The following is a 9,864-nucleotide window of genomic DNA, read 5'->3' on the forward strand; positions in this document are numbered from 1 at the left end:
CACAAATATTGGGTGACAATGCTGATAGCTATAAAGTATGTTATATGGCACACTTGAGCTCCGCACTAGGCTCAATCATGCAGGGGATAATTTTTGGATAATGGAATGCACCTTTAATATAGTCAGGCACTATTGTTGGGTCACTATGCCCATTGCTATAAAGTATGGTATATGGCACTGTTGAGCTCGGCACTTGTCTCATTCATGCCTGACCTGTCGCAAAGGACACCGTGGATAATTTTTGGATACTGGAATACACCTTTAATATAGTTGGGCACAAATTTGGGTGACTATGCAGATTGCTATAAAGTATGGTATACAGTATGGCACGGTTGAGCTCCGCACTTGGCTCATTCATGCCTGACCTGTCGCAAAGGATATTGGGGATAATTTTTGGATAATGGAATATGCCTTTAATATAGTTGGGCACTATTGTTGGGTGACAATGCCAATTGCTTTAAGCTACATCATATGCAGAGTTTAGCTCTGCACTTGGCCCATTCATACCCGATCAGCCGCTCTATTTAGCTGTTTGTGACCTTGCCGCTGGGGATAGTCGAAGGAAAGAGTACCACACTGGTGGGGGTCCCACACCAATTTATTGCCACACACCAAGTAGATAGTTGAAATTGTTTTGAGACCCCTTTAATAAGATTTGACACATTTCCTTTGCTGCAATGGTGATGTCTTTGCACCACTATGGTCAACCTTTGGAAATTGGAAAACCCTCAAAATGAAGTTTTTGTGCTTCCGCAGTATATGATTCCCTTTGTGGCAGCTGCAGTAATAAAAGGCAATGAAGGTCCCATTTTTTGAGCTTATAGGGGTCACCACCCCATGATGATTCTCTGACATTTAACTTCTTTGCAGCAAAAGTGCTTGAAAGTTGGCCATAATAGCTCTAGAAAGGAAGAAATATGAAGGACTGACTCGATGAGGCCTCTTCTAATGACCGTGCCCCTTTAAATCCTTTTAGATCCATCTTTATAGTGGTCAGAACTTTGTTTTTCTGACACAAGCAGCAAATCTTCTGCATAGACATAAAGTCAAACCATAGGATTCTCTCTGCTGGCAGTCACCACTAGGGGGAGCTCACTGCATACTGTTTTATTATAGAGTTGAGTATATAAACTGACTGCAGTCAGCTCCCTCTAGTGGTGGCTGCAGGAAGACAGCAATTTATTATTTAACTGACTATGTAGGGGATTTGGAGTTCTATATTGGAAAAAAATGGAAGTCTGCTTGCAATAAAGATATAATAATTAATTAGCAGAGAATGTTGTATTTATTTAGATGTTTCCCCTCTATGGAGATTATTGGTTTAAATGGCCGGTTCGCATAACTTTTGCCCCATTTTTGTGTCTATGTTTGTATAGTCATGTGTGTACTCACCTATACACACATTGACTCTATTCAATCCTCTAACTCTCAGGCTCATCAGTATGAGTCCTCGACGCGGCATCACTAAGCGGTGTGAGGGTGTCTCTGGTTATTCCGTGTCCGTCTAAGAAGAGAAAATCTCATAAAAATCAATAAGACCTAAATCAGTTTTACTCTTCCGCAGCTCCTCTGTGATGGATCGTTGCTTGCCGCAAGCAGGAATATGAGATTTATGTCCTGCTGGTCGGTGGAGGAGAAGCTGGGAAATGTGGGATCATGTTTGGGTGGGTTTTATCTAATGCCAGACTATTGGTAGACGCTTTCATTTGCACAGGATACTTTTATATGTGCTATAAAGGGGGAGAGCAAACAGTCAGTTTGCAAAATATGTAAGATCCTGGATGAAAGGGGTTGTTCAGGCTGGACAATTTATGAAATATGCTTAATATCAGATCAGTAAGGATCTCAAGTTCGGCACCCCCACAGTAAATGGATCCAGGGCTGCACAGCAGCCCTGTTCAGTGGTCACTTTTGGGTACTGCAACTCAGATCATATAGACTTTAAAGGGAGTTTACCAGCTGGATTTCACTTCCCAAACTATTTACAAGCACATGTAGCTCTTTCAAAGAAAATTCCAGCAATACCTTTACATGACCAGTGCGTTCCTACGTTACTGAGAAATCTGCATTTGAATTGATATGCAAATTAGAAAATAAATCTGAAGCCTCCGTCACCCCAGCTCTATTCTCTGACCATCCCCACCTCCTGATTGAATAACTACACCTCTGCCTTAAATCATACAGCATTGAGCCTGATAAGTCAAGCAGGAGGAGGTGGCACTTGGCAGGGAATAGAACTGGAGTTACAGTGGCTTCAGACATAGGATATAGATCTGAAGCCTCCGTCAAACCAGCTCTATTCTCTGACCAGTGCCACCTCCTCCTACTTGAATGACTACTCCACTGCCTTAAATCATATAGCATAGAGCTTGATAAGTCAAGCAGGAGGAGACCGCACTTGGCAAGGAATAGAGCTGGAGTGACAGAGGCTTCAGATCTACCATAGCTCTTAAGCCTCATTTTCCATATCATTTCAAACATTTAATTAGGAACACAGGATCAGATCGGCATTATGATGGTATTACTGGACTTGTCTTTGAAACAGCTATATGCACATACAAATAGTTTGGGTGGTAAAATTCTGCTGACAAATTTCCTTTAATAGAAGCTGACCTTCAGTACTGAAAATGGCCTCCACAAGGTGAATGGAGCTGTGCTGCTCCAGCTCTGTTCTCTATTCACATCAGGCTGCTAAGTGCTGGGAGTGTACGGTGTAGGATCCCCACCAATCTCATGTTGATCTTAAAATTGGACTCACTGGTAACGCAGAATTTGCTTGATAAAAGCAGAGTAGCAATACCAGACACAACCTCCTAACGAGAGGGGCGCTGTTTTTGAAAAAAACGAGCAAACATCTTGTTCTCAAAAACTGATGCAATTGTTCTCAATGAAATCTTACTATTGTTAGGAATAAATAATTATAAATAAATATATTAATTTTTAAATGAGTTTTCCAGTTGAAAAGAAAATATTTTTGAACGTGACTAAAACAGCATATAATGTAACCTACTAATATGCTTCAATTATCCAAGGTGGAGCGACATTATCTATCTCCTCTGATTCTGGGGGGGGGTGGTTAGAAGCGCCATTTCCAGCTTGTGTTTGACACAGGTGATGGCGAGTGACCAGGAGCTGTGTGTCAAGGGGGCTGGCTGACTGCTTCATTTTATTACCTAAGCCAGCCCCTTTTCTCTATCTGTGCATGGGCTATAACAAAGAAGGGGGCTGAGAAGTTACTTATCCCACTCCACCTACAGCTGTGGTCACATTTCCATCAGGAAACACTCCCTGTGTGAAACACTTATTCGGGGTGGAACTTCAAAAACAGGAATTTCTGCTTTGGATTAATGGAGAATGTTAGAAAGTTGGATAAGTTACTATTTTAAATTAATTTAAGGGTATTTTTTTTAAAAAAATGTACAACCCCTTTAAGTACAGTATGCGTTATCAGGGCAAACAACTTTGGGAACCTCAAGTCTACATATTTCTAGATAATTAACGTTCTTGATGTAAATGAAGTTTAATTATCTTATAATGAACGTTCTTGATTTATCCAGTAAAGTCCTCACCTATATCAAGACAAAAGCTTGCTGTCATTGAATGGAAATATTCTCTTTTCCACACTAGTATAATCATCATGGTTGAAGATGAGAATTTTTTTTAACTATTGTATCAAGTCTAGACAATCAGAAACATTCAGAGCTCCCAGGGTGATACATTTTTCCTGCACTGAAACATTGTGGCAAACTATCAGCAACAATTGGTGCAGCTGCCTATGTGCAGTTAGGATACAATTGCTACAATCCCTCATCAGTGAGAAATAAAGATGTGCAGACTTTTTCAGCCAAGAATGTTTGCGTTCACTGACAGCAAGCGCAAGTTTTGAAAATGGTGAGAAACTGAGGTATGGTCGATTTTCTCTCTGGACTTAATGAGGGGGGCATGTAGGAGTCAAAAGCTCTTCAATCAGTAAAAGTTGCAAAAGTTTGCGACTTTTCAAAACTTTTATGACTCTTTTTTTAAGGCATAAAAGCTTTCAAGAATCGACATTAGAAAGATGAAGAATATTTTTTATTAATATATTTATTAATATGTATCCAAACTCTTAATATATAGACATTAGTGGGAGTCCATGTTCTGTATAGTGGTCCCTAGATAATTTAACAGAAGGTACAAGTCAGTTATACAGGGCACTTCATCTTTATTTTGAAGAGGGCACTGCTTACTATATTGATTTTCGAATGATATATGAAGGAATTGCTTCTTAAAGGGAACCGGATGGGATGATTTTAAGGCATAAACTAACAGTATGGCTGTGTAGGTCTTGGTAAAATAATACAAATGATACATTTCTTGTAATAATGCAATGTGCCAGTGTTGAGAAATCCAGCTTTGAACTCATATGCAAATCAGCCTAGAAGTTCAAAGTGGGTCAGTGCAGTTGGAGTTCTTTGACACACCCACACTGCACTTTCAGATGAATTTGCATGTGGCATCAAAGCTCAATTTCTCAGCGCTGGCACATCGGGTTACTACACGAAAGGTATCATTTTTATTGTTGCAATAAGACGTACACAGCCGTATCACTAGTTCCAGTAGCAAAATCATCCCTTTAAGCAGTTTCCTACTAATGCTTAGTGACTTCCCTTTAAACCCTTAGAATATTATCACCCATTTATGTTCTTGCTGCAAGTGAATTCCACAAATAACTTGGATGTAAGGGCTGAGTGTAGGAACGCTGCCCCGTGTTGAGGTTCTGATCTTCCAGAGTAAATAATCTGTACGGCACCGGCGGCGTCTTGGCCCGTACAAAGGCCCAAGCGCTGCTCCGTATATTTATCAAGCACTTGCAGAATATTTTCTTTTTTATTATCACTACATTGGCCTGGGACGACCATAAATCATCCTTCACGGAGAATATTAGGAATGCGATGACTGACACTTTGTATGTTTAGAGCTGTAACCGCCAGATGATATTAAATAAATGCAAACAGCAGCGGTTTGGAGGGAGCAGCGCTGGCAGAGGAGCCTCATCAGGAAGATGCCAACCGGGCAGCTCCTCCTGGAAATGGAAGGAGCCGGGTAACGTCAGCTTCAGGCTTCTTCTTCCCTTCTGCCATTGTGCCTGCGCTGCACATCTGCTGATGAGGTCTGAAATATGGCGTAAAATATCACCTGTGACATCACGCCTGTGATCGCTCAATGATGTCACTCTTTCATGCGCCGTACTTTATATTCAGACTCCTGTACCTTGGAGCTTTTATGTGACCAATGAGACCCGACCAATCAGATGTCATCATAGGGATCTTCTCAGTGATGTCACTCATTTTTATCATCGGTGATGTCACAACATTATATTAAGTAGGGAGAACAATAAGTAATGATGTCACTCCTGTACATTATAACACTTACTAGTAAGAGAGATGCCCCCTTATAGAATATAGTTTAAATTTTAGTAGTAGGGATCTCATTTTTTAAATTTTTTTTTGTCATCGTTGATGTCACTACTACATATTCAGAAAAAAGAACTGATGATAACGATGTCACTCCTATACATTATAAAATGTACTAGTACGGGAGATTGCCCCTGTAGAATATAGCTTATATATGGGCAGCAGTGATGTCATTAGTTCACATTGTAATGCGGTGATGTCACCAGTGATGTCACTCCTTTATGTCATGCTTTATATTGTGTTAATGGTGATGTCATCAGTGATGTCACTCCTTTATGTCATGCCTTATATTGTGTTAGTGGTGATGTCATCAGTGATGTCACTCCTTTATATCATGCCTTATATTGTGTTAGTGGTGATGTCATCAGTGATGTCACTCCTTTATATCATGCCTTATATTGTGTTAATGGTGATGTCACCAGTGCTGTCACTCCTTTATATCATGCCTTATATTGTGTTAGCGGTGATGTCATCAGTGATGTCACTCCTTTATGTCATGCCTTATATTGTGTTAGCGGTGATGTCACCAGTGATGTCACTCCTTTATGTCATGCCTTATATTGTGTTAGCGGTGATGTAATCAGTGATGTCACTCCTTTATATCATGCCTTACATTGTGTTAGCGGTGATGTCATCAGTGATGTCACTCCTTTATATCATGCCTTATATTGTGTTAGCGGTGATGTCACAAGTGATGTCACTCCTTTATATCATGCCTTATATTGAGTTAATGGTGATGTCACCAGTGCTGTCACTCCTTTATATCATGCCTTATATTGTGTTAGCGGTGATGTCACCAGTGATGTCACTCCTTTATATCATGCCTTATATTGTGTTAGCAGTGATGTTATCAGTGATGTCACTCCTTTATATCATGCCTTATATTGTGTTAGCGGTGATGTCACCAGTGATGTCACTCCTTTATGTCATGCCTTATATTGTGTTAGCGGTGGTGTCACCAGTGATGTCACTCCTTTATATCATGCCTTATATTGTGTTAGCAGTGATGTTATCAGTGATGTCACTCCTTTATATCATGCCTTATATTGTGTTAGCGGTGATGTCACCAGTGATGTCACTCCTTTATGTCATGCCTTATATTGTGTTAGTGGTGATGTCATCAGTGATGTCACTCCTTTATGTCATGCCTTATATTGTGTTAGCGGTGATGTCACCAGTGATGTCACTCCTTTATGTCATGCCTTATATTGTGTTAGCGGTGATGTCACCAGTGCTGTCACTCCTTTATATCATGCCTTATATTGTGTTAGCGGTGATGTCATCAGTGATGTCACTACTTTATATCATGCCTTATATTGTGTTAGTGGTGATGTCATCAGTGATGTCACTCCTTTATATCATGCCTTATATTGTGTTAGTGGTGATGTCATCAGTGATGTCACTCCTTTATATCATGCCTTATATTGTGTTAGCGGTGATGTCATCAGTGATGTCTCTCCTTTATATCATGCCTTATATTGTGTTAGCGATGATGTCACCAGTGATGTCACTCCTTTATATCATGCCTTATATTGTGTTAGCAGTGATGTTATCAGTGATGTCACTCCTTTATATCATGCCTTATATTGTGTTAGCGGTGATGTCACCAGTGATGTCACTCCTTTATGTCATGCCTTATATTGTGTTAGTGGTGATGTCATCAGTGATGTCACTACTTTATATCATGCCTTATATTGTGTTAGTGTCACTCATTTATAGCATCTGGGCTCCTAAACCTATGACTAAGATGCATCTACATTTCCAATAGTACTGACTGGCCAGTGGTTACCCCATGGTCACCGTATGGTAGTCTTACTTGGGCACGGTATGAGCATATTATATGGGCACTATATGGGATCACAACTTACTTGTAGGGAAAACAAAGCATTTCACAGCACAGCGCCCATTCATGTTGATGGGCAGGAAATGGTTTATGGGACGCTCTATACTTGCCATTATGGCCAATAATTAAGGGTCCTAAATAAGGAACACTTCCTCTATTAATATTCTACAGCCAGACAACCCCTTTAATTAGAGCATGAGTAACACTGTAGTGGGGTAAATTAATGACTACCACCCTCATTGATGGCTTGAAAGTGATCTTTTGCCCTGGCTCATTAACCACTCGTAACGGCTGCGGAGCCTACATCCTGTGTAACTGACTAATGGGTCTATGGGCTTAGGGATCAGCCCTTGGAGTTTTGCCTAATCACTTGATCAGAGGTGTAGCTTGAAGCTTCTAGGTCCCAATACAGAACTTGTAGCAAGGTTCCACCTACTAGATGCCATTTACAATATTGGTGGCCGAGGGGTCGCTTTGGCGACCTGTGCAACCTCCAGTGGCTCTGCCGCCGGTTGCTCCTTGTGGTTAACTCCTTTTCTTTTGTGCAGTGGAAAGGAAGATTGGATAATTTGTAATCAAGGTAAAAAAAACAAAACAAAACAAGACCCCTTCCCATAATAAGAGATAGTTGCCATTTCAGGACCACAAATAATCAACCTTAATACCACGAGTACACATGGATGCTGATTAGAATGGAATTGCCCTTTAATCATGATGTTAGAATAATCCCCACTGATTTATTATATCCCCTGTGAGCTGCAACCATCAGTCTCCAGTCATGGTCTGGAAAGAGAGCAATATCAGAAGCTGTCAATCAGCGTCCGTGCCACCAGTCCCGGTCAGGAAGCGTCTTGGCCATCGTAAGCCGGTGACATCATCAGAGAACCATTTGGTGAGACATGATGCGATTTAACTCTCTTGTAACGAGCATTCGTCATATCCCCGCAGAAGCTTCAATCACAGACGGGTTATTAGGCAGGCAGGAGATCCTTTGATCTAGACGTTTCTGCAATATTGTTGCTGCATTCAGGCTTCTGTCTGCTATTTCACAGGGCTCAGGCTCCATGTCAGGGATGGAAAGCATCTTGTCAATGCAACGGTCCCCAAAAAAAGAGTAGAGCCGGAGATTGTCCGATAACAGACCCATCGTAGAGCTAGTATATGTATCAGATCTTGATGGATGAATATCCATAACCCCTTAAAAACAAAGCCCATTTCTTCACCAAAGGGAATGAATCCTCAGAAAATGACATCATGTAAAAAAACACATTATTAAAAGTAGTGATGATTTATTATTTATATGTGACTGTTTAGCTGTTGCTTTATTTTAATTATATGACCAATAGAGTACACACGATAATTTGTCAATCCCTATTTTCTGCAGCATACTTGTCAGCTTTGCTGTATAGACTGAGACAGAATGAGCAGAGTCGCCTCATTATCATTAGAGGATGGCCGAGCTCATGATCGCAGTGTTGTACTGCTTGAGGCTTAGATAATACAGGACAGAAAAACTAGACAGAGATGTGGTTTTGTATGAAGCTCCCTTATTACTTTTTCTTCTCCAGAGGAGGGGCTGGTTTTTTTTTCTTCCTTTCTTTTTTTATTTCATCGTAGCTGTCTCTCCATCCATCCAATCATTCGATCTATCTATCTTTCTATCATCTGTCTATTATCTATCTATTATTTATCATCTATCCATCTATATATTATCTATCTAACTATTATCTATCTGTCTATCTATCTACGTATATATTATCTCTCTATTATCTATCTATCATATATCTACTATCTATCTATTATCTATCTATTATCTATGTATCTATCTATCTATCTATCTATCTATCTATCTTTTATCTATCTATTATCTGTCTATTATCTACTGTATCTATGATCATCTATCTCTCTATCTATCTATTATCTATCATCTATCTATCTATCCATCAGAAATGAAAGCAGCACGCCTTGGAGAATTCAGTTTGATGATGTTTATTAACCCATACAGTGCGACGTTTCGGTCCAGAAAGGGTGCGGACCTTTCTCAAGCTTGAGAAATAAGCTATCTATTATCTATCTCTCTATCTATCTATCTATCTATCTATCTATCTCATATCTATCTCTTTTATAGCTCCCTACCTACAATCTCCTTCTCTCCTGTTCTATCACTGATAGTTGTTTTCTCGGATCCCGTTTGCAGTTGAGCTTTTTGGATCTGTTGCCTCAAAGGCAGTAATTCAATATACTTTAGAGCCGCAGCGCTGCCTTTCATGTCATCCTGGAAATTGAGCCCTGTCAATAGGAGACGCCGCTGAGGACGGTGAGGATGAGCAGATTGCAATCATATGTATCAGAAGAGGCCATAATTGTTTTTATGTAGAAATGATGTCAGTCGTGTTTGTCCGATCCCTCGTCCTTTATCAGTCTACGTGAGTCACACGGCAGCGTGTCATCGCGTCGCCCTGCGCACGGAGCATGGGTCGCCCTGAGGAAAAATCCTGGTCAGTCGGCACGATGATTCATAGAAGGTGTAAAACTGATCATACATATTCATCTACAGGGATGGGAAAG

The sequence above is a fragment of the Dendrobates tinctorius genome, unplaced genomic scaffold, assembly GCF_039654945.1.
Source record: "Dendrobates tinctorius isolate UK_male_01 unplaced genomic scaffold, ASM3965494v1 ptg000070l, whole genome shotgun sequence".
Taxonomy (NCBI): domain Eukaryota; kingdom Metazoa; phylum Chordata; class Amphibia; order Anura; family Dendrobatidae; genus Dendrobates; species Dendrobates tinctorius.